Here is a 25,741-nt window from a genome sequence, read left to right as displayed (position 1 = left end):
AAAGGATTGTTTGATTCAGCAATGTATGGTACCTGACCGCACTATCATTTCCTCTCTTTGATTCGTTCGCTTTACAACGTAATCTTATCGATCGATCGATCAGTTAACCTCAGACTGGACTGCTTTCGTCAACGCTATAGCTTGATATGGCACTAATTCAAAGACGATTCTTTTCGTCGAATGGAGAAATGTCTATGAGATAGTGCTGTTGTTGTCTTCATTGCGACGAAATTAGCAACGGAACCTGGGTAAATCTATCCCTAACACGGTGCTTGACCCCAGAATCGGCTAATAATTTTTCGACTAACATTTCTACAGAATTCTTCTGATCATACAGCTGCACCACTGTGCGAGCAACGGCTAGTACGCTATATTGTGCATTCTGCTTGGCCTTGGCCACCTCTCGACTCCACTTAATTCCAATGTGCATTAAATATGCGCTCCTATGCAGATTTGTTCGTGTGTTTGTGTGCGCTAGTCTTTTCCTACCACGCGCGCCAGTGGGTGTCGCCGTCTTTTATTGGGTAACATCCCAACGCAGTAGCTGGTAACAGGTTTAGTGTCGTCCGCTGGCTGGCTGGCTGGCTGGCTGAATCGACACAACGAAGTAAATTGAAAGCGCATGCTGAGCGGGGATTTCGTCGCCGGCCACTGCCGCCCCCGCCGCCCCTGTGTGGACCTCAATGCTTCATGTGATCGCCTCCGCCGCTGCCGCCGTTACGCCTATAAGAGTCCTGCTTAAGCTAGCTTAAGTAAGGAAGTCTACATTTCCATATAATGAAGAACTACGCAGCTACGTTGAGCCGCTTTTTTGGGGCCGAGTCGCGAGTCACCTCGGCACCGGTTCGTTGCCATAGGTTGAATATTGTTCTTCATCAGCGGCGTTCAAGTCGCGCTCGTTGTCGCCAAGCTTAGCTCTACGTTTAGTAGGGACGTGTGTGGGAATTTCGAAACCCATAGAGAAAAGCTCATTTCCAGGGGGGGCTGAGCCTTCCAGAATGTAAATAACAGTCCGCTTGAAAGTGCTCTCAGGTGCCTTGAGCCTTCTGAGGGTTATAACTTCCAATCGAAATGAGGGGTGAAGTGGCTCTAGAACTTCGACATATTAGGGGAGATGTGCGTCATAGGTTATCTATATGCAGTTTCGTATGAATACTCGAATATACAAGTGTGTTTGTGTATGTGAAGGAAGCCTACACAGAAAACATTTCACTCGATCTACTTATTATGAAAGCACGTGTACTAATATAATTCGGATTGCAAGTATTGGTCGAGATCCGATACTGGCTCAATTATACCTCGATGTACTAGTATATCGGCAAATCTATTGCATGTCGGTTCGAGAAAGGACCAACGCGGTGAGTGACCCTTCTAGAACAAAGGAAGTACTACTCACCTTCAAGTTCGATTCACTGAAACGTCAGCTTTCCTCGTCTTTGATAAAACTCCACCATCTTTATTATAAGTGAGATCTATGATCGAAACAGACTGCGCAGAACGTAGCGATCAGCGGATACATGCAGTAAATAAGCCAGACAGAACAATAAATAGAACTGTTCAAGTTAGTCCCTCGTAAAGTTATGTCAAACGAGATTGCGACACGAGCATATATATAAATGCACTCCAAACCCGTTGTCGGTTAACGGTTCAAGCTAAAGATGACGATTGTCGAGCTTTGCAAATACTGATTTACTTCTGTTCTTTTTGTCTACAGCTTATAAACTGGATAAGATTTAAATGAAAATGTTTGTTAAATTAACTTGTAAACGTAGTTACTAAAGAAATAAGATAGTTTTTTATTATCAACACGAAGACCCATCGCAAGGACTAAGCTTACAGTGTTTTTTTTTCACAAAAAAAAAATGAAATTTTGCTCTGTGATAAAGACAATACTTTTTTCAATGATTACTTAAATTAGTATACTGTCTTATATGATATAAATTTAATCAAAACGTTCGTGTTAACGCGGATAATTGAACAATGATCAAAATTACGATACAAACGTACCTAGAATATCATTCTGTTCTGCCTATAAAAATGATAAAAGTGACGAAATTAATTTCAGTTTATAGATGAGTGTCTATGTCTGCTTCCGTTCCCAGGCCTCACTAACTCAGTACATAAAGCAAGTGATAATACTTTCGAATCCCCGCAATACGAGAGGAGACTGTTTCATGATAATCCCGGTTTAACTGTTATCGTGTATAGTCTGCACGTGCGCTTCATTTTCAGCCCATCTTCATCTGAACATGTCGGGTAAGTAGATGAAAATAATCGGTTTTCGTTGATCTTCGCCACGAGTTGGCTATCATCTTTGTCCTTATCTTACTTCTAAGAAGCCCCCTCCTGAGCACTGCAATTGTCGGTCTTGCATGACGGTCTTGCAGCTTTCTACCAGTTTGTGCAAAGTTGTGTCTGTTTTGCGGATCAAGACGTGATCTGCTACATTTTCTAATAGGTTCACCAGGGACGCTTGCAAGTTTAGCTCATCAATTGGACGTAAATTACGCTGAACAGTGAAGCCTACCTGCTTGTGCATTTTAAAAGGCTAACAAGATTAGCGGCATATTACCGAATTGACATTTATATCATGAGCTGATGGGGATGCGGGTCAACTATCAGCAACATGAGAGTATACCCCAAGGTTTCTAAGGAGCCTCTAGACAAAAGAGGCTGAGTGAGCTTCTTTAAATATGATTAGCGAAACATGAACGCTCAGACATGTAGTTCGGCTATATTGTGTAACGTGATTAAGTCCGACAATGGTTCTAATTTCGCGTATCTATCTTCGTGAAGACGCTGCTACCAGATTCTCCTCTAAGTGTCTATTTACACTTCACTCGATTCCTGTTCGAAATAAGTAAGCTAGTTGGTTTAGAACAGTGTGTCTGGTTCTTCTGGAATACGTTAAGCAATGGTCAATGGACGCAGCAGGCGCGAACGATTTTATAACGGCGACACGCTATAAGAGTCCTTTCCATATAAAATGAATCGACGCTCACGCAGCGATTCATCCTGTTTTGTATAGATACGATGACTCTTTCATGTACCGATCAACATTTCAGTGAAACCTGTAACGGCCATACTCATAATTGTAACAAGCCTGCTATGAAGGCCGATGCATATGAAGCACCACGTTAAACCAGCAACACGAAGCCCATGTATGTACTGAGCCGGGAATAAATTTCTAATGTGGTCCAATAACGAAAACATGCATCTGGAAACGCGTCTTGCCGACAGAGGAGTTCGAGAAAATTTGCCCAGCCCTGAACCAGCCAGCTATAGTAGATGAAATATCTGTAATCTATTAAGAGACATCCATTACGAAATGCATTAATGCAGCTTCGCATTGTATCTAGCCGCGTACAGCCGGCACGTGGAAATAGCAAGGGCATTTTTTCGCGTTAACGTTCCCGTCTCGTTAATAATTAATATACTGTAGTAGGAAATGTCTGCTACGTTTGAAACCTCCCCGAATTAACTATGATCTATTAAAAAACCATCAAGTAGTAACCTATAACAAACATTGTTGCTCTTGGTAAAAAAAAAACAGCGAAACGTGAGTCAACCCTATTTTCTTGAGATAAACCCAGTGCCGATCATCGACGTAGATTTGTATGTTGTATGCATAGAATGGCTTCTGTCTAGCATTGACTCTCTGTGTCTAAACAGAACCGTATTGACTGGCAGCTTAACGTACGCTAACAGAAAGCAGGTATAAATTTTTTTTTATTTCAAGAAACCATCTTATTTGTTACGATGCCCATTTTATTTTTTTGGCATCTGTCAGAGCTGGCCACAACTGAGCGCTGATATTATAATTAATATTATTGTTGAACCCTTTTTCTTATCTACCCATGTTCTACATTGATAATCTATTATATACGATACATCAGCGTAGTCGTTATACGTTATACGAGTAACGCTTGATTTGTTTCTAATTGAGCGAATTTCCACCCGAGCAAAAGCTCTAAATATAGTCCCGAGTGTTAATTGTCGAAAAATTTATCTACTACACAAATGTATGATCGAAATGGCGCATAGCAAAGATCCTTTGAAACGTATTAGGGGACGGGCGTTCTAGAACGGATGGATCTAACTGCCCCATAACTTAACAAACGCTCAAAACTGTTCGGCATCGCTGATCTAAAAAGTACTTCATTTTACCTAGCTCTATTGTTATAGACGTATAACATGAGCACTTCCCCTCATTTCTACGCCAACGCGACCATGGAGCGTGGCAGTGCCGGCTTCCCAATACCGTAGCAATCATTGTGCACACAATAGTTGATCATCAAACATAACCAACGGTATCTGGACAGCGAAAATGATCGGGATTACTATGGTGGGTCATCAGGCGTACTTCGAGAAGCTTCATTAGCATCTTCTTGCAAGTTTGAGAATGAATTCCTGTTACGGAGAGGTTTTTCGAAACTTCGTTAATGACACGTTGACATGCAAACCGGCTCATTCACGATTGGTAGACTCGTAATAGCTACCACTCAAATTTTGTTTAATAAGGATAAACTATGGAAGTTTCGAATATTTAAATATGTGAATGTTCGATAGGCAATCAATAACGGCATTACGTCACAGGTCTTGTTACAGTGTTTCTTTATATACGTACTGTTTTTATAACCTTTTCATGTAGAAGCGTTACATTTCAGGACCCTGCTAAGAAGCTTATGGCGCCAACAATGGAAGCAAATAATTAGTTTCTCTTATATTTACATTTTGTTTCATCCTTAGTTCGTTAATGTGAAAAAAACGTCGTGCTGAAAAGCCTTGTCGCCAAGAGATATTAATCATTTGGTGACTTCATTAGCTGTCTCCTCTCTGCCGTCTATCAGAGAAACGCTGCTTACATAATAAAGATCGGTAGATAATCAGAATTACAAGTACTGATAACAAATGACCATTCTTCCCCGTCGCCGAAGCTACAACGGCGCCCAAAGCTTGTAATTCCAATGAGGTAGACCCATTTTGCAGTCTAGTCACTGCCCAACGGCGGGATACGCATACACCGTTGGTCTCCGAAAGTTCGCTACGATAATTACAGCAGGCTCAACAATGAGCTGGCTATACGTTGACGCTAGAAGTTCTATATTACACATACGCTCAGAAAACAATAACGTTTAAAAGGCAATAACAATTTTGCTACTTCGTAGATTCCGCAATTGCACCTGTAACAACTGTATGGACGTACAAACGTGTACGACTCTTGCAATTATAGTAAATTACTGAAGTGCATGACAGCCTTTGTTCAAGCTGACTCGATGAAGAAAGCACCTCCAGACGATATTGTTCTGCAGAACAAGCTAAATCTTCGTATTCGAATCGGGAGCTCCGTTTAGAATCCTATATTTACAAGCTAGCAGATTTTCCCTTCCCTATAAATTGCCTTAAATTCCAGCATTCTATTCAGATCAATGTATAGTATCAGGTCTTTCTGCATACGCCAGAGTCTTCGTATTTACAAACATCTGTTGATGATGATGATGCCCTAAAGCAATTCGTATCAACTCTACTTGAAGCTTTAACGATGATCATCAGCATCACATCTGATTGAGCTCTTGTCACGTTGAAGTTAGCTTTATTGTATAACGTAACCGAATTGTCGTGGCCTACGCTTGTTACGATTAATTTCGCTTACCGGAAACATCGACGATTTCTAACGAAGGGTAAAGGCCGTACAAATTTCTAATTACGCTAACCAATATGCTATCAACAAGAACCTGTTGGTTTCCCTCCGAACCTTAGTAATTAATACTTATTTTTCAGACGGGTTTTACCTATACGATGACCTCGCTTAACTATGCGCGAACGAACCGATGTTACTATTAACGTACCGATGTATGCAGACAACGTATACATCGGATTAGCACTCGAAGACATAGAATTCAACCAGATTTAATTGGACGCTTAATGCTAGCGTCTGGTCAAATGGAAGAAAACGTGGGGTAAGTACGTATTTAAATGGTGTTATCTGTACCGTCAATTCCATGCCGTGCAATAATACCCGACGTGCGTCTCTCAGCTGCGGTAAACTACCCTTGCTCTATTATAAGCTTTCGCAGGATATCGTTGCAAATTACAACCCTTATAACAATCTCGATTTCCATTACGACACAGGTAAGGCTAGTTACGCATTTTGGGGGAAAGGTTTTCGATCCTGTAAAAGTACGAAATACGTATCTCCTGCGCACGACATGCTTCTAGCAGAGATAAGGATTCAGAGCATACTAAAGAATACGCACTATGCCGTTTTACAGGATATACGAGTTTAGATCGCCTACGAAGGATGGGACACGGCAAACGACGTTGCCATGGCAATAACACACTTTCTACAATATTTAATTTCCCGTAGTTTTCCAAATTATCATAAATCTTGCTGGATTCATCAAAAGTACAACGTAGGTGAGCCACGAACGTACTGCGATAACAAATCCTGTAATAAATAAAATTTCCGTTAATCTTATCCTTTAATCTCATATGGTCAATCCACCCTGGGTTAGAATACCTTCCTCATAATAAATTTTAAAAAAATCATCGCTTTCTAAGGCTTGCAAGTGATTTTGGCGAGTTGGTTGGATTTAGCAATAGTTATCTTATAGATCTCCTTAACCCTAGTATTCCTTTCTGTGCGCTGTTGCCATTTAGCGTCTTGCTCCTGATCCAAGTAGAGTAACGTGATCGACTACAGTAATTACTGATTGGGCTGTGTCCATACTGTAGCTGCCCACGTTTTCTAGCTCCCCGCTACCTAAAGCTTAAAGATGGACCGTCTTTGTTTGAAAACTTAACTTTTCAAAAGGTATTCAGTCCAAGAAGCCCGAGATTGTGTATGCCGTCGAGTCCCGTTGTGCATCCCGTTACATAGTGGGAAGAAGGCGTGAAATATGACAGATTCTTACCAATATGTGGATGCTTTTATAGGCTAGCGTCTTAACTCTACAAAACAATATTTTCTTCTTGGCTCTATAGGGCAAACCCCGCACCGGGCTAATATTTTTACTGATAAAGTACTTTGGAATGGCTCGTGCCACACCTGATTTCGATCAACCCGAATAATATTTGTAGCTATGTAACAAGTTGGTTAAACTTAATGTTATCTTTTTTGTTGATCTATTCTACCACACTACCAAGCATCGTGACCTTCCAAGTATCGCTCAATAATTTGTTCCGTATAGCTATTGCTAATGTTACAAATGACGATTTTTCTTCTAAGCAATAATTCTTCAGTTTACTGTTTATCGCATATCAGGATGCCGTTGAGGGGACCGTGTTATTCCGATGAGATTATTTGAAGCCAGCGACTGGCGTTGGTTTTGTCATGTGCCGCCGAACAGAGCCGTACTCATAATCGTATGCCATACGAAAACCGGATCCGAGTCGAGTCAAAATGCATTTTTTTCCTTCATCCGATAATAGTTCTGAAAGAAAAGCCTTCTGTATGAAGCCAAGGTGTTTATGCTTTCACAGGCTAGAGCTAAAGGGAAAGCATGGGGTAAAACCTACGATCTACATATCGCCGACCAATAGAGCATTACCGCGCTATTTTCGAAGTCGTTTTATATAAACACAGATGTGTAGTGCGGGTGTGTGTGTCTGAGTGTATACCCCGGCAGAACCACGACAGGCATCCTTAGTCTGTTCAGTCTGTTCATACAGTCTCAAAGGGCACACGCTGTGTTACACAATTGTATGTGCCATAAAGTCATTCGGCCCGAAGCACAGAAAAAGGTCGTGGGGATATGTATGTATGCAGCTTCAATAACATACAAATTCTGCATTATCGCGGGATCGTTGTCAGTGGGACTGGACATCAGTAGAATAAGTTTTAGCTGGGGGCAAGCCGGAGCACGAGGGCATTCGAGAATTCATATTCGCGATAAATGTGGATGGCTTCCTGGAAATCGACAGGACACATCTGAACTACCTCCTTTTGGTAGTAACCATGGCCCTGCATTTTGCGTCAAACTAAATAGAGTTCCCCAAGAGATTTTCAAGAACGTCAAAGCGGTTGTGATGGGAGTAAGCTGAACCGTCTGCGGGATCTGAATTCGGACTTTTTCTTGTAAGCTATTCCTAGAATTACGCCCAAACAAAAACATATTTTAACGAAATGTTTTGTGCGTGCTAGAAGTGTCGTTCCAGACGGCCACATGTATTCAGGATCACTACTATCCGCCGCGACTACAGCGTTAATTTTGGACCAAATGCACTAACTGATCATGTTCAAAGCATTTTTCTAAGCGTTAGGCGATATTGGTAAGCTTGCACACAGCGAAGTATCGCTCAAATATGCTACTTGGAAAGGATTCCATCGAAATTCAACTTTGGGCTAACACCAGACCAAAAGACCCAACAATGCAAGGGTTCGAAGTGGCTAAAAAGTTCAAAAGGTGTCAGAAGTCCTAAAAGGACTAATCGTTACAGCCTATCTCGATGACTTAACTGGCAATCGATATTCCCTTCTCCGAATAAGCGATTAATTTCTATAGCAGGATGAATTTTCAAGCCCTTTAAAATGTAAGCCTTATTGAAAACTTCAATTTTTGCCCCATAAAAATCCTTTTCGCGTTTTTCAGAAGTCGAATGAAAACTGGCATTAATGCGGACCGTTGATTTTGGAAAAAAAATTGAAGTTTTCGTGAAGGTTTGTCCAGCGTCTCCAAAAGGATCGGCTAACAGCTGATCTTCGTTCAAGTTTCGAAAAAAATGTGTAGCTTTCTCTGGGATGATTTGATTGTCGTCTACTAAAAAGATCTGGCTTTTTTTCCGGTGCCACGCACATACGTTATATTAATGAATGGGTTTGTCGGCTAGATAACCGACTAGGCCTCGTAACAATCTCTTCCCACTGAAGAATAAGTGCAACAGGAACATTTTGACAGGGACTATTGTAGCACAATAGCTCTTCACGTGACGCAATCTAAATGTAACCTTTTTATTTAGCATTATAAAGTAAGTTCGTATTTGTACCTTATTAAGTAAGACTTTTTACCGCGAGACAATTTTGTTGACATGATACGAGCGTCGCGATAGCGTATAAGATATAGTGCGATACAATGATAACGAAGCGTCTTTCGTGTTACAAATTCACAGTCTATATATTTCTTCCTTTCAGCTTAGCTACGAATGTGATAATAGCAAAATGAACCTGCACACCAAATCGTGCAGCGCGTGATGTTATGAACATTTTAGTTCTGAAGTTAGTCGAACTTGCTAAGTTTGCTAGAAAGCGACTGTCTGCTTTGGCTAGAAGAGCACAATGTTGGAAATTACGATATCTACTGACGCAGCCGTTCCTGCTACTTCTGGCGATTGCTTTATTTATGAAGCAGATAGCGCCTCAGTATATAGTCTTAGTTATAAATCTGTGAGTTTCGAGCTCAGATAGGGAAGAGAAAGTAGAGATTAGGTTTTGTTAGTTTGACTCGTTGTTGAAACAATCTTTCTTCGGCGGCGATGCGTAATAGAAGTGCAGCGATGAAGACGGAAGAGTTAAAAGAACGTATGTCCTCTTTACCTGGCAATAAAATGGAGCATTGTCAAATACGATCACCGACGTATTGTTTGAAACCGAGAGGATCTTGCAGACGCAAGTTGCCCTTTTACAAAATCTCTTTCTGCTGCTCGGCGGCAATCGCGGTTAGCAATTATTTTGATACATTGACCATTGTCACTATTTCCATAGACGGCAGCCTAAATATCGTCCTTTTCGTGATACCGGAACAAGTGTGGTTTGATTTGAGGACGGGATCTAGGAGAGGTGGACAGGCGGGTAATATCGAAAAGAGATCAGCTCAAACGTTTACATCGTATTGCCACTCCTTTCTTTCCACCAGAGTCGCGATTACATAGCGTGTTCCGGCTCACGACCGCGCATCCTCCACGAAGACATTATCTGGTGATGACATTGATGGCCGCAGAAGGACTCGAATTAGAAATCGGTATTTCACAAAAGATGAATCTTGAGCCCGATTTTCTTGTAGTATTATGATAAATGGAAAACTCAAAACGCGTGGTAGTTAATACCAGGTACAGTGGCCTCCACACCTCTGCAACGATCAACTTGGAATACGCGTGTACGCACCGGACGCGTTTTTCTACAAAACTGATCCAACCAATCAAGAAATGACAAAAAAAAAAATACAACTCATGTTCTCCGTATGTCAGACGAACAAATCTGAATAGGCTAACTTTGCGTCCTTTATTGTTATTATTATTGTTGTTGTTTCATAAGTTCCGTCTTAGCGTCGAAAAAGTCGTTACGCTTAGATGTGTGGTTTGACAGTTAAACAAGATGCCTAGATCACTTCAAGCGTAGTTTCAGTCGTGTACGGCGCACCTGAGGCGGAAATGTATGTATATCTGATCTGTTATAACCACGTAACGAAACGCATAATATACTCGCTGCATGAACTACCTGAGCTGAATCCATAGCAGGTTGATTACTTCAATATCAATGTTTGTAGAAGCTGCCTTCATTACTAGTTGTTCAAACTCATAGAGAGCAGTTCGATTTCTCCGAGCGTTTTGCATTTTGCCCAACTTCCATAAATCACCTGAAAAAACGATGTCAATTTATGGTTCGAAAAGAGAAAATAGAAGAAAACAAACTGCGAATAGCAGTCGGGGGATGGTGTAGGGGCAACCGGCTCCCTCAATGGTCCGTCAAAGCGCTTTTTGAAAGCCAAAGTAGGGAAGGCCTACTACTTGACATGCAATATGCCCATACAACGAATACAAAAAACAATTAGTTTTATATTTTTCATCATTGTACAATCATTGTGTGCCTGTCATATATGAACGTTTCTAGCACACCCTCCAGATATAATCATATATCTATAATTTTCTACAACAACCCAACACTAAATTAGTACATTGAAAAATCGTGTTAGGGAACGAGATTGAAGGTAAAATACCCACAACGAAAACTCATCTCATCATACTGTTCAACGTCTTTTGAGAGCCGCACTTAGCCGCCGATTGATGAGCGACCGTTCACACAAGCGTCTATTACTGCCTTTGAACGCATCGTGCTTTGGTCAGGAAGAGCAAGCCCTATTGTTGCTACAGTGGGAAGCGACTCTACGCGTCAGACGTCGTAGTAGAAGTCTTCACTCAACCTCAAGGTTAGCTCAGAATCTAAATAATGAAACAGAGTCTAACGATAGGAAAGGCAGCACAGAAAAAGCATCCACTGCAGACAGGGTTCAGGGCAGCTTCACTTCTGGTATCAAGGCAGATGGGAGGCGCACATCGTAGCCAGTTATCCCACTAAAGTACACTGGCGTTGCTTTCGCTTTTCACGATTAGTTATTTCCGGCATTTACTCAACAATGAGGTTGAGACACAATGTCTTGGTCGCCATTTGCTCAGGCTTTCCTTGTCTAGTCATTGACAGGACTGGTTCGTTACCGGCACCCATTGGGACTAACCGGTCCAGAAGCAGGTCAGGGAAGCGGACCGTTCATGGATACGACGGAAATGCTCAAGGAGATCGTTTTCGAGTAGAAATGCTGCTCGCTTGATTTAATGGATTTTAGACGTAAAGATGAGATTGCCGAAAGGGCCAATGTAGTGATGCCAATGTACTATTTATCAATGGATTCCATCTGGTCACTCTGTTTCCTCCCGCGCGCTCAATAAAGATAGCGCCTAGCAATGACACCGTCCTAGTCATAGCCTGTAAGTATATGTGCATTTCCAAAGATGCAACGCACCGTTACGAACAGTTTATGCGCCGTTGAATACAGCTTATATTATTCTTACACCTAAGACTTTTGCCCAAAGCCCTTATGGAAATAACTTTTAAGAACATTATTTCAACAGCGTAGGGCAGCAACCCCAGTGTGGAGTAGCTTAATGCATATTTAACTAGATGCCTCCGCGCACTTACGAAGGTATGGTCCAGTCGCAACTGAATGGTATTGTCTATGCGTCAACTCTTGCTATCCGGATATAGGGCATGAATTGCTGTAAGACAGGTACTAGTACCATTGTAGTATGGTGCACGCTGTCACGGTTTCGCTTACGTGTTCCGTCGTGTCCCGAGGCCGCCATGTGTCATCTGGCCATTCTCCCACGCATTTGTCTCATCGAGCAGCAGGGAGATGCTACGAACGGAAACAGACCCGGACAGGAGGACACGTGCAAATGCCTAAATATATGAGAACGTGGGCGCTATGCACAGACTACGGAACTGGGAAGAAGCGATCTATACTATAGCGACACTGCCCGGCCTGTCATCTACTATGATTCTTAGATTTGTTTCACAGAGGTTCTGTCGAACTGAAAAGATAAAGGACTTATGTTAGTCAATATGTACCTACCACGATTGGGAGAAATATCCGTTACTATGGAAGAATCAAGCCCGTAACAGAATGTATGACAAACATTTTTCCTACTAGAGAAGAGGCTGTTAGCAATTTAACAAATCGCAAAAAATGATCGGTTAGTGATGTCTACATCATGGGCTTGTATAGCCCTACAAGGTGGAGTTATGCAGAGTAGAGATTAAATGGGTCACTAATTGTTTCATGGGAAAAAAAGTCAGTCAATTAACAAAACTAGAGAAACCCTTTTGAAGAAGGAGCTACGATTGCGATTAGATAATATGGTACTTTATTTAGCGCGACTAGTCAGGCCAAAGCCTCTTCGAAGTTCATCTGCATTTGGGTGCATATGATTTTTTGTTGCCTTTTAATTGGTGCTAATAACTGACACATCCAATATTTAGGTCAAAGTAGTGGTGGAAAAATGGGTTCGTTGATTCTTTCTTTGTGATCCAATAGATATTATATCGTTTTTCAGTCCGATGAAGTACAAAAATAGTTAGTCGACCCAGAGAGCTCGAGCTTTTCAAATTCGAGCGAAGAAAGAACCCGGAACGGCGAATTATTAACGCGTATGCAACAAATTTAATAGATTTAGTTTTTAGAGCGATGTTCCTTCTTTTTTTGAAAACAAGATCACTCCTATAATCCTATGTTTCCCGTAACCCAACCATTTTATACTAGGCCGATCAGTGTTACTCCTGATCTATCTAACACTTCTAGATGGATTACACCGACTTATCGGAAGGCGCCTTTTCCAATTTGCTATTGTTGTCATTGTAGTTTGAAAGCACTATACATATTATTTGTCTACCTTTCATATAAGATAATCCTTTTTGAAATCTCGAACTTTCGTCACTGACTACTGGTATCATTTGTAGATGGAACCTCTAATACATTACACAGTATCAATCCAAAGACTAATTGGTCAAGAAATGCAGATACTGTTGAAGTGTACATAGCATTGCTTGCCTGCCTGACAGCTGTGCTGGATCCAATCGTGGATTTGACTGACTGATAGGGTGGGGAATGATCACAATTGAATAAACGTTATTTATGGTCAAGAGGGTAACGGAACGACGACCGCATCAATGGGTCTGATTGGCAGTGCCAACGCTAATCAGACAGGCAGGCTGCTAACGTCTTTCTCGTGCGGCATAAACAGTGTTGCAACAAAACAGTAAAAATGACAACAAGTTCTTCTCCAGCAATGTTGCGTATCATTATTAGAACGGCTTTATGAAGACAACGCGTTGCTAAGACAATTTGACCATAGTTCAGTTTTAGCCTACTCTTAATGAGCCGGTTTATATCTTGAATAAAACTTAAGTTAAAATTATAGGTAGCTGACATAAAAACAGTAGACCGTTGGTCTGCTGTGTGAAAAATATTCATATATATCGTGAAAACGACAAGCGTCAATGTAAGCCAAGAACCCTTTTGTAAAACACAGCACTTCCTACATAAAGAGTTTGACAGATAGATGTCAGTCTGCAGATTAGCACAAACTATGTAAGGCTCAAGTTAGTATTGATCCAATCGGAGCTTTTCCGAATACGGCAGTGTGGCGGCTTGCCTTTATTGGAGCTTTTTGATCACGAAGTCTTCTGTACGCTCGTCGTGTTTTTTTGATTTCCTTGTCTTAAGTTGTCGTCCATCTTTCGTACGCCGCTCTTGGCATGACGACGTTGTTTGTTCTTCCAGGGGCCCTTTTGCGTACACCCCTGGCGTAGGTTCAACCTCTGTGAGGCACTGTAGTAGTTTCCCTCATTGACTGGCCAGTGACACAATGATAGTGGCTTTCTGACGTCCCTGTACCGTTAATCGGTTAGTTAGTCATCATCGTTGTAGTCCGATCAGACCATTCTCAGTAAACATCTGCAACGCTACGCCTAGCTCCAGCAAGTTATTTCCTTTACGCCCATCTTCAAAGTATGTATCTTTCCACAATCAAGCAGGAATACAACTGCCTGCCGCTAGGTGTAAGGATAGTTACGTCACAGAAACTGAAGATAAACGTATTAGAAACAATGTATATATTTCTTGCAGAGTACTTGGCTACAGATAGAGGTCGTAGAAATGTATGGAATATAAGCATACGCAATGCGAGGTTTAGCACTTTAAAATTATAGTCTGATCGTTCCTCTGTTTCGCATTAGCATCTTTAGGAGAAAAATCGTCGTATTTCTTTGGTATAAATGATAGTCCAGTTGATTTTAAAATAAAGCTGCCACGTATCTTGGCCTGGCTCGCCTCCGCAGAGTCACTGCGGCCAGTAGTTCTACCGGGGAAAAATAGAACAATGGCCGCTATAAACGATTTTCATTTCCCGCAACCAGGTCTAAGGCTCACAGTTACACTTCCTCAATGATCCGAAGGGGACGGAGATCTTCTAACGGATCTTGTCTATTTCGTTCACGGTAAAAAACGCGTGATTTATTTCATAGTATTTCCATTTGCATACACTGATCTTTCAAGAATTGCATCCACTCTGTTGTATTACGCTATATATATTCGACAGCATTGAAGGAAGGGCTGCGTCTGCACAACATTTGACATCGTCTTATTGATATTCAAACGTAACTTTAATTAGACATTCACTTACGACGTATGGTCAAAGAGAACTACTGACATTTTAAAAGACGAAAACTTTTTCTGCACTATCCTCGTCGAAAAGGATAGGGGATAATGTCGAACTTGTAGCCATGCTTGAGTCGTCGACCGGGGTTCAGTGATGTCTCTAACTGATTTAAGTTCTTAATAGCGACTCGTCGGATAATTATCCTGAAGTAACGTGGAAATTATAACATCCTTTATTCGTATTATATTCGAAATGTTTTCCAAAACTAAATGGGCAGTTGGTGTTTCGTATAGGTATTGGTGTCCCCATTACAGGGCAATAGGTAATGTGTCTGCTTGTTAAATTCAAAGACACGCAGTGGTCTAAGTTCGAATGCGGGCGTTGACGTAAGTTCTTTCGTGCTAATAGCCAGCCACCCTAGCCCAGCTCATGCCTAACGACTTAAACGACGGACGTAGAATATGAAAAACAGCACAAGTATTAATACGGGACTGTTTCAGGTCTTTGCAAAAAAAAAGCTTACTTCGAACTTGTGATCTGTGCCCTTCTGAACTCGTGATTTCCGAATAAACAGTTGCGATCTTTTCTGTTGTGTAGATATGATCAGATCAGCCTGAAGGTAGGAAATATCTCACACTTCATTGCGCGTAAAGGAAAATCACTTTAGCATTGCAAAAACAAGTGTTTCTCTCTGTAGTTTCCGAGTACGCATTAATCTATATGAATATCTGGACATATGATCAAGCCATTTTTAAACTGTAAGCAAAGTTGTCTGTATGCCCATCTAATATGACGAAGTCGTAGGTGGGCCCACCATTCAGGAGTAACTGCATGACAATGGAATCCAGATTATACCGGTAGCGCACAAGAGTGGATATTCCACCTAAAAGCACGGAACACCCGTTGTTCTACTCGTTAACACTGAAGAAGTGATCTTTAGTCGCGATCGCCCGCGACAGTGTGACGAAGGTCTCAGACTCTTCTCTTATCCACGCATTAATCTTCAATTCGCCTTCCGTTCGGTCTAATGTTTGTCTGCGACGCGTTCCATTTTTATCTGTTCTGCTACTGCTACTTCAGCTCCTGCTGTTGAGTCCCCGCACCCGATATACAGTCCAGCTGTACCGAACGCTTGCCTCGTCTATTACCATCACATTGAGCCTATCTCTCAATGTAACCCTCTTTCTATTTCCCCTCTACCCTAGTATTCTTCTGCCGACTTCCTTTCGTTCCCCTTCTCCCCTGTTTTTCTCTTAACGTCATAGTAATAACAGGCGTTTCTGTCGCCCCATCCCTGTTGGATATATTGTGTTTGTAGTAAAAGTTTTATCGTTAACTCGATTACAGCTGTACACTATCAGCGGCGATGGCAGTGGCAACACACGGCTGCATGCATTGCTGCTCTGCTAGAGTACCTTCCTGCCAGCCAGCGATGCTATAGAAAGATCAGGACAAGGCGACGAGCCTCAACCGACCGACATAAGACGAAAGCTCGGACCACACTGCTGGCATCGTCCATCCCCAGACTGAAACCAGAAGATGGCTGCCCAGTGCCAGCATAATACTATCTGCGCGAAAATCCAAACACCAACGTTGCAGGAGCCTAAGGAGAACCGTGAACGGCGCTGCACATGCGTATTTGTGTGTGTATGCGTGCGTGTTTCTGTTTGATCATGTATTAGACTCCACGATGGTCCCATCTAGAAGGGTACCGATGGCGGCTGTGGGCCGGCCTGCTAACAAATGCTGGGCCAGCCTTAAACGACCTTACTTAAGCAAAAACCGTAGTGGCCCTCGATGCTATTGTTGTTTCTTTGCGTACGTATATCTTTGTTTTACTTGTACTCTTCGAAGTTAATTCAGCCTCATGTCTTGCATGAGTTATCATCTCAACCGATTTTGTCACTTTCCCCATGACGCCTTCTCTCATCCTATACAGCTCATTCTAAGCTCGCCTCGGCCAGTTTTTGTTGTCTAAATCTGAATTCAAGTTTGCGATTGCATACTAACCCTATGCTAAAACATATTCCCAAGTTGTTATTGCAGAACATGGCATCCTGAAGGATCCTCGACAGGACTGGAACGTAAGTAAGCATTATGGCAATTGTTTTACCTTGCCTGATCAAGCCCAGCTGATGATAGTAATAGAGGGATTTGTAGTTCGGACAACGGAAACAGAGTCAGAGTTTACTGTAGGGCAAAGACGATGAAAGACCTTTGATGCCGATCTCTATCACTGTATTATAGCTTGTACGGCTCCACTTTACATTAACTGGTTCTATTAATATTCATAAACTAGTCATACAGATAGAAAGCTGACGTCTACGACTTCTATTGGCTCCATGTTGCATGTATGCATGTAGATATATGTAGAGTTGATAACGGAACCTTATGGGAACGATATCAAAAGAGGCTTAAATAGATAAAGGACTAAAAGCAGTAATTGCTTTTCAGCTGGCAGCCTTCGGAGACAATCTGTGGCTCATCCTCGCAGAGTTATTTTAGGCGAGAGACAAAGATAATAATCGTACGGATAGATGAATTTTTTAATGCAGCTGTACGGCGAAGATAGTATTTATTATCATTGCGCAGGAATACTGTTAACTCTAACGGCCAGGACAAACGTCGACCAATCCCTAGCGTTGACCGTGTAATGTCTACGTAGAGGCAACACTTCAGTTGGACTAGCTACTATTCGACGTATTCGCTGGTGTTGATTTTACTAGCGTCCGGGTAAAGAACGTGTCATCGTGCCATTGCCTTACAGTCTTCACAGCAAACACTCATCAAGAGAACGCTGAATGTCGCAATGTGTTTTGCTTTTACAAATAAAACGAAATTACATGTTCTTTTTTTTTACTTTGGCTAGCTCAATTTTCCTACTGCGAAGGATAGTGCTCCTTTGCATCCTCTAGTAAAACCATAAATACGGAGTATCCATAATAGTAAACCAATATATGTAAGTGGAAATTACGAATCAAGACAACCTATTCCCGTAAGGGTAGGAAAAGAACATTATTTTTTCTGACAGGGTTCGTAAAAACATAAACGTTACCGACTTGTACGCTATTTTCGTCTCTTGTTTATTGTGAACGAAATTGAAGTTGGATACACACTCTCAGTACTTTTATTAGACCGATTCGCCATAGACCTTAGGTTTTTCCACTGGGCTAAGAAAAGACCTGCTTTACTGCAAATCAATATAGGTGTATCAGATTGTGGCTTAAGTGTACGGAAAGTGACTTAAATATGTTATTAGATTGTAACTTAGTAAGTTGTGTGGTGAATTACGATGGATAGTGGTAGACGTTTTGTAATCACTGCTATTAAAAATCGATCAGTTTACGCTCAGGTGATTAACGAGGTGCTATGTAATTGCCTTACATAGCATAGTCTTTGATTTTTCTGGCAGGTATTGCGCGCCAACTTCAGAGCTCAGATCGTCGAACGATAGTTACATTGCCAAGGTCTACTGGCTGATTATGGCTTTCGGTCGGGCGTGTATATCACTACCTGACATGCAAAACCTGTCGTGCACAGCTCTGGTATATTAACATGGGTCCATTAGATACTAAATCTTCTATTTCGAACTTTGGAACTATGCACCTAAAGCAGAAACACCAGCGATCTACAATGCGATAGTTGAGATGATGCGTGCTATGAAAAGTTCATTGCAAAAAAAGCCCCTTCAAAGGAATCGACAGCCTACCTTATAAATTAGACTTCGCAGATGTATTTTGCTCAGCATAATTATCGTCCGCCGTGCTATATGTATATGTGCCAGGACTGAAATTATGACCGTCAACTCATAATCGTCAATTTTTTATTTATTATGTCCGATCTAGGGCACTTAAGTGTTCAGTCGATTGATTCGAGTGGAAATTTTAAACAGGCAAAATAGAGCTTAATTAACCAACCTGGACATTTTTAAGCGTTTCTTACGTCACCTTCCGTCCATGCGTACTTTCTGTTCGCTACATTGCGTAAATAGAAGCGCTGGACGTTTGTTTTTCGTGGTGTCTACAGTGTTAACTCTGTTGTGCTGCGAAGCTTAATAATTACTTCTAGGTACTTAAAAACGCCAGTTTTCTTGCGGGCATTGGCGTACAACTTTTTTGGCCCGGTCATAGCGAAGTGGCTAACTTGTTTATTGGTTATTAAATGCGAGTGGTGATGGATTAAATGTGGATGTGGGCGTGTACATACATACTTCGTTTCGTGCCGAGAACCAGCCGTCTGAGGTAATGCCCAGCGGCTTCAGTGCCGGGCGTATAATATTTGTGGCATTCTTACATGATGACTTTGCTGGAAGTCAGACGCAAAAATCATACACTTTAGATTCGTTTGAAGAACAATGCAGGCTTGAAATAACGGATTGTCAAATATATGTTGGAAGCGCGTGGTCGATGGTAATTGCAGGTCGGAGTTGTCCTTTGCATCCGTGAGGATCGTTGTACGATAAAATACAGAACTATATCTAGCAGGAGCCAGATGAAGCTAATGTTATGACAATCGACACCGTGATCAGTATTTAGGAAGACGTGTTTCAGTTCAAATTTATCCAACGTATCTGCCGGTTCCCTCTCGTCCTTCCGCAGGCTGCAGTGATACCGCCAACTAACACTGCTGAAGTATAGCCAAAAATTTTTATACTGAAATAACGGAAGCTGGTTATAGGTAGGACTAATATAATACGTTCCCTTGTTAGGAGACAATGAAATCAGGGGGGAAACTAATTTTGATCTTTAAAATTTACGATGAGGCGCTGGTTCAATCTCAGATGGGTAACCCAATTACCGAACGAGAAAGTTGTGCGTAAGACTGTATGAAGGGGAGCTGAATCGTAACGCTTACTTGGTAAACGACTTTTGGCGGTTTCATCACTCGCAGCTATTCGTTGAGTTTTGAAGTTCTAATGAGCGTAGTTAAGATGAAACAGCTCTTGAAGTAGCTAGATACAGAGCTGTAACGTGTACTGCAAACAGGAGATTGTAACATTTGATGACTAGCCAGTTGTTTGGAACGAAGTTATATACCACAAATGATGGCTGTTGCACGAATGTACTGAATGGCCAGCTCCTTCTCAACCAAAATGCCTCAATAACGCTACGTCTAATGTTATCGTTCAAGCGGCTGGCTATTAACACGGAATTAAACGTGTCGATATCTTGGTTTTGAAGCTAGATCATCTCACGGACCTTTAACTTTGTCAGGCAAACATATTATCACTACACTGTCATTAGGACAGAGTTCGCCCATCATAGATCACGATCGTATGCGTGTACAACAAATCGCCAGAAAATAGGTACTAATTTATTTATTGGAAAATCTCACCAAGCATCTGATGAATTTAGTAAAACGAACACAAGCGCTAACTGCTGGATACCGCAATTGCTAGTTGCTAGTTCATACGAGTTTGCGAAATAGTCCGAATGTTATGTTCTTCCTACTTTCAGGATAATAGGCTCTTAATATAATAATACTCTTCCTAAAGTTTGCAGCTTCGTCCCCCGTTCGGTAAAGGCGGCAGTGTTACTCCCTATTCAGCTATAATTTATACTTGACGATATGGCGGTATCTTATTGAAAGGAGCTACTTGCCAATCTGAAAGGAACGAAGAGACTTGAAAGCACTGCGAAAAAAAAGTCTGCAATGCGGCCCTTGTTTTGTAGTGTACACGTTAACTTGAATGCTCGTTCATACCCAACATTTTAATTTCAATTATAATCGCTTCCGCTCCGATTCGGACGACAGCAGCAGCAGCAGCAGCAGCAGCAGTAGCAACTTCACGATCCCCCACCCCAATCGCAGGCGATCATTGCACTCTAAATTGCGTCACGGCCATCGACAGCGACAACGACGCCTGCTTGCCTGCCTGCTTACGGTAAGGCACAGCAGTCTCTTTGGGCAGCATCCATCAGCAATGCGTATGGCGTGCCACCACCTCCGCTACGGAAGCAGTCATTAGCTAATACGGTTTGAAAGCAGCTTTTACTGTGGGAACCTTCGTGCCTCGCCACTGCTCGCCTTCCAGTAGTGTGCGCTCTTCACGAAATCTGCCTACGTTGCCGACTATTTATTATGCTAAACATTTATATTCTATTGTGCATTCTACGGTATATGACGACATGCATCTCTGTAAGCCGAAACCCTCGAAGCTTTTCAGCAGTATGGGGAAGAATTAGCTTAAGTTATACAGGCCATACTGTCAGCGCTACAGATTCCGTGCCGACGGCTTGCAAGGGTATTGATTTCGGACGCAGTTGGTGCAATCTGCAGTATAGAAAACACAGCACGATCTCCATTATTCATATGATTTCACACAACATTGATTTCCTAATAAGTGTCAGATATTCTACTCTACTACCTGGACCCTTTCTGTCTCAGACGCTTGCTGTCCTCTAATGACTCACCGTTACGACTTATCTACACGTCATCCCATTAGTCTACTAGTCCGTGAATTCTGACGATAACAAGCCGTGACAGGAGCACCGGCCAGTGTATATTACTAAGCTAATCATTTAAAAATACTGCCGCCATGTCGAAGCTTCAAAACAAGGAAGAACCCGGCTGTCTAGATCCTGGTCGTTCTATCGCCTCATTGAGTTTTTTAATTGGGCCTCAAAATCACAGACTTCAGAAAGCTCGGGCCAAAGCTGTACATTGAATTCTCTTTACTGATCAAGTTGTGTGGCTTACCGTATCGAAGTGTTAACGTCGGATTCGATGCATCCGACCCTACCACCTGCGCAGGCTACAGGCAGTCCGTTGCGCTAGGGCTTGCATTAGCTCAGCGAAGTATTCTTCACACGCACGACGTCGTAAGAGTCTTGTCGATAGCTGGCGTCACCCAACGGACAGCAGCCGGTATTGCAGATGCAACATTGGTATCACTACCACCGTCATCAGTGTCTTAAGGTATTCTTTGAAACGAGGCGAGAAGTCGACCAAAAGGCTATTACAACGCTTCTATGATAGAGATAGTGATAAAGAGACACAACGGAAACGCCCAAATTGAGAGATGACCATTGAAATACCGACGGCCCACGGAAACTACAAGACAGATTTTCTACGGATTTTCGTGGCCTTGTTGTGGCTTTCACGCCGAAGCAGCGCGCAGTTGTTGGCTGCACGGTACGAGCATCGTGAGCTAATCAGCAATATGACGTTCCCTTTGTAACATATGTTACCTACAAAAGGAGATTGAATGGCGATCGTTCAACATAGTTCGGACGAGGGAGATGCCAGCCATAGCCAACACGGAGCTCCGGAACGAATTTGGGAGAGTCAACGATACTCTTGGCAGCTAGGCCGATCTGTGCTAGACTCGATTGTGTTTTGGGATACCTAAGCGAGAGGATAAGTGTTTGTACGAGGGAGTCTATAGGCGGAGACGAATGTCAGCGGTGGTCTAAACAGAGCTGCAGAGAGGCATCACGGGACACTGAAGCGGCAGCTGCAACCTCAATGGAGTATGCGTAGTACACCGCATCGAACAGAACTGAACGGGAGAAGAGATGAACCTTATATATATATATATATATATATATATATATATACGAGAATTACTTGCCTGACATTATCGACGCTGCACTCAAGGCTAAAGGCTTTTCACACTTTCAGAAATAGAGAGTTCTGGATTAAGCCCGTATCGAAATACACAAACATTCATGTTTCGTAATTGTCACATATGCATGTATCAAGGATACAGCGATTTCCCGTAGAGAATACTGGTCGCCGATACGCTTCGGCAGAACAAATAGGAGCGAAAGAACCAGGAACAAAAACTCGCTATTGCATTACCGCAAAGCGGATCCGATGTTTCGAAAGCCCAGAAATGGAGGTATGAGATCTACTTCCAGTCAATAACAAACCGCTAATAGTATACACGGTTAGAAAGTAAAAAGTGGAAATTAACTACAATTTCGTGTCGCGTAATAAGGCAGAGACTCGATATCAGGCCTATTTTGCAAAACACTGGTCTTATTTAGAACTAATCATATATGCTCTGCCCACTGAAACGTTTGTTCGATAATCGCCAAACGGCCGAATCGAAGCAAAACATGTAACTGGGTTTCGATAGCTCACCAGATGTTTACGAGCTGTACATTACGCCCCACCCAACCCGTCAAAAGCTCTACATTTCTATTGACCGTATGTGACCAGATATTATGAAACAATATCTATCTCAATGTAGACCGTTTGGATACCTCACTCGTTCGTAACGCCGGCAGCGTCAGCGTTATTAGTATCTTCAACTGGCTTCCAAATAAGAATTCTGGGAGTAGTGACACAGGGCGAGGCGTCAACTCTAGCAAAAAATGCACGACTGTTTGTTTAAATCTCAATACTTCTTTTTATCAGTTTTAGCAGGCTCGGACAAAATCATTGATTTCGTCTCAAATGCAATATTTATGATCAGCTGGTTATTTTATCAGTTTGTACGTAAACGGGAACAAAGAGTAACTGGACTCGGAACACTGCGCTCAAAGATAGGGAATGTTTGTAAGGTCGCGTAGCTGTATGCGATAAGGTGATTCATGTTCAACGGTTTCGAAGGTAGCATTTAATTGTCTTTCTTTCCAACCTATGTTAAGGTGATAAGATGTATTTAAAGACGGGAGAGCAAATTTAAAGGAGTGCTTTTTCCAAAATTGATCTTCCTCCAAAACCTTATTGTTGCTGCGTGAAATTGCCAAACTAATGTTCTTTGATATCTTATACTGATATCTTATACGGACTTTTCTGGCAGATTTGGAAAAAAGGCCAAAAAAGTGCATGATTCTGTCTATATATGCGAGTGTATTTATAGAACGAAAAGAAAGGTGGGTAACCACACATAAAGACGCCACCTCAATCATTTAAATTTGGCGGGTCTTTCATAGGGTCGCCTAACATTACAGACAGGACCATCGCAAGGGATTCTTCCGTGCCTTAAGCGTCTTGTGGTTTCTCTTAAAAGTATCGACAAATACTTCAGCTGCACGTCGATTAGTTTAAAGGGAATAGATTCAACTCGAGTTGAGCGAATCATAGCCAGTTTTGGATGTAGGTGAGTCACCTAGGATCTGCTAAATATAATATTAGCAATTCAGACCGATTGGTGTATTTATGAGATACCGCTGCGCCTAACACATGCTGGCTTGCGTAGTCCGCAATAAGAATTATAAGGCTGCTCCTGTTCTATATAATGAGTTCCTGTTTTCGATGTCTTTGGAAGTATTTATAGTATTAAATTCAGTCATAACCTTTTGGGCGAACAGTTCTCAACAACTTTTTCCGAAAGTTTTTCGCAATACGTTCATACGCTGACCATTGAAGCTTAACAAGGTTTAAGTTCTGGGCCTTGCCATCGTCAATCTAATCCTCACCCTTCGATTTGAAACGATCTATTCGATAAAGTATGAAGTAAATGTTTTATCTTTCAGGTGGACAAATTAATAGAACCTTTAGGTGTTTGACCAATATACATTTTTCTCAGTTCGACTGTCGCTTTAGCTTGTCGCCACTAGAAATACATAATTTGTTTAGATTTTAATTGTAGGATAGCTATCAGTGACTAGTAGACATTGAACATACTAAAGTGTATACCCGTGGGTTAGCGATTAACCACTGTATCAATGGGCTAGCCCTTCAGGATTCAAATAAAGTGTGTCTACGCCTGAGTTCAGATCCCAAGCTTGCTGGGTCATTATAGCACTATGGCAGATATAATGGACATTAAATAGGAGAACGAAAGGTTTATCTACCGTTTAAATTTAGACTTTGGCGGACTGTTTATCGTAGCGGATGTACGTTCCTGTGCTGCCCTTGGCAGCGAAAGAAAGCTAGCATTTTTAGAACCTAACAACAAGCTTGACACGGCGGCAAACAGCTTTTTTTCCCGAAACGTATCAGCACAACCTGACACATGATTATTACAAAAAAAAAAAAAAAAAAAAAAAAATATTTACACAGTGATAAAGGAATAGTTCGAAAATAGCTAATGGCGAATTTAAACTTGGACTTCAAGCTGCAATCGCGATGGACGATGCTTCGCTCGCATAACTTCCAGCACATAGAAAACATTTCGTCAAATAGGAAGAACGAATGCCAAATTCGAGCAGACATCTTGATGTCAGATCTGTTATTGAATATATAAATACCTCGTTCCTTAGAAGCTATCAATCTATAGAAAAGATAAAACGATCACTGAAGACATTTCGATGCGTCAAGGATGGTGGTAAAAGCCGATCGAGATACTAAAATTATATAATATAAGCGTTTGATGTTCAAATAACCAAGACAATACGCTTGAATTGTATGGACATTATTGGCATTGAGGTTTATATCAGAGATACCTTCGAATACGTTAGTCCATAAAAACTAGCATATAAGGAAACTTGGAAGAAGAGAATTCGGTCGCAAAAATTGTCGCTGTGAACGACGCCTTTGTCCAGTATCGGCAATACCAATATAAAATAAAGCATCATGTTCTATCTAGCAAATGCGATGTGGGGCTTAAACATTTTTACAGCTCAATCAATTTGTCCTTCGCGGTTGGTTTACAACGGAGCAATTTTATCCAGATACCGATAAAGATACGCTACAGCGTTGCAAAGAAAAACTTATCAATGCATATCAGTAACAAAGATGAGAGAAAAGTACTAATGTATTAGAAAATTCTATCTGTTTACTTGTTTTTTTCTAGTTTCTGGTTACTCTTAATGAATAGCCAGGTGCTATCGAGTTATTTAGTTTACTGTGTCCTGTGTGTCATTAAAATTATCAATCCGTGACTGTCTAAGTAATCTCTGCAAGTGTTATACCTTTCAAC

General features: G+C 41.6%; 1 long non-coding RNA gene across 1 annotated transcript; it reads left to right on the top strand.

The window, feature by feature from the left end:
- Positions 1 to 5,549: 5,549 nt before the first annotated feature.
- Positions 5,550 to 17,784, top strand: LOC147756936 (uncharacterized). Its single transcript, XR_015323659.1, has 4 exons — positions 5,550 to 5,960; positions 6,273 to 6,417; positions 16,273 to 17,009; positions 17,380 to 17,784. It is a non-coding gene; the product is annotated as an uncharacterized LOC147756936 (long non-coding RNA).
- The last annotated feature ends 7,957 nt before the right edge of the window (positions 17,785 to 25,741 follow it).

This window comes from Varroa destructor, unplaced genomic scaffold (genome assembly GCF_002443255.2).
Source record: "Varroa destructor unplaced genomic scaffold, Vdes_3.0 BEIS01000003.1, whole genome shotgun sequence".
NCBI classification, from domain to species: domain Eukaryota; kingdom Metazoa; phylum Arthropoda; class Arachnida; order Mesostigmata; family Varroidae; genus Varroa; species Varroa destructor.
Note: the sequence above shows the minus strand (reverse complement) of the source record. Positions and strands in the feature narration are given on the sequence as shown.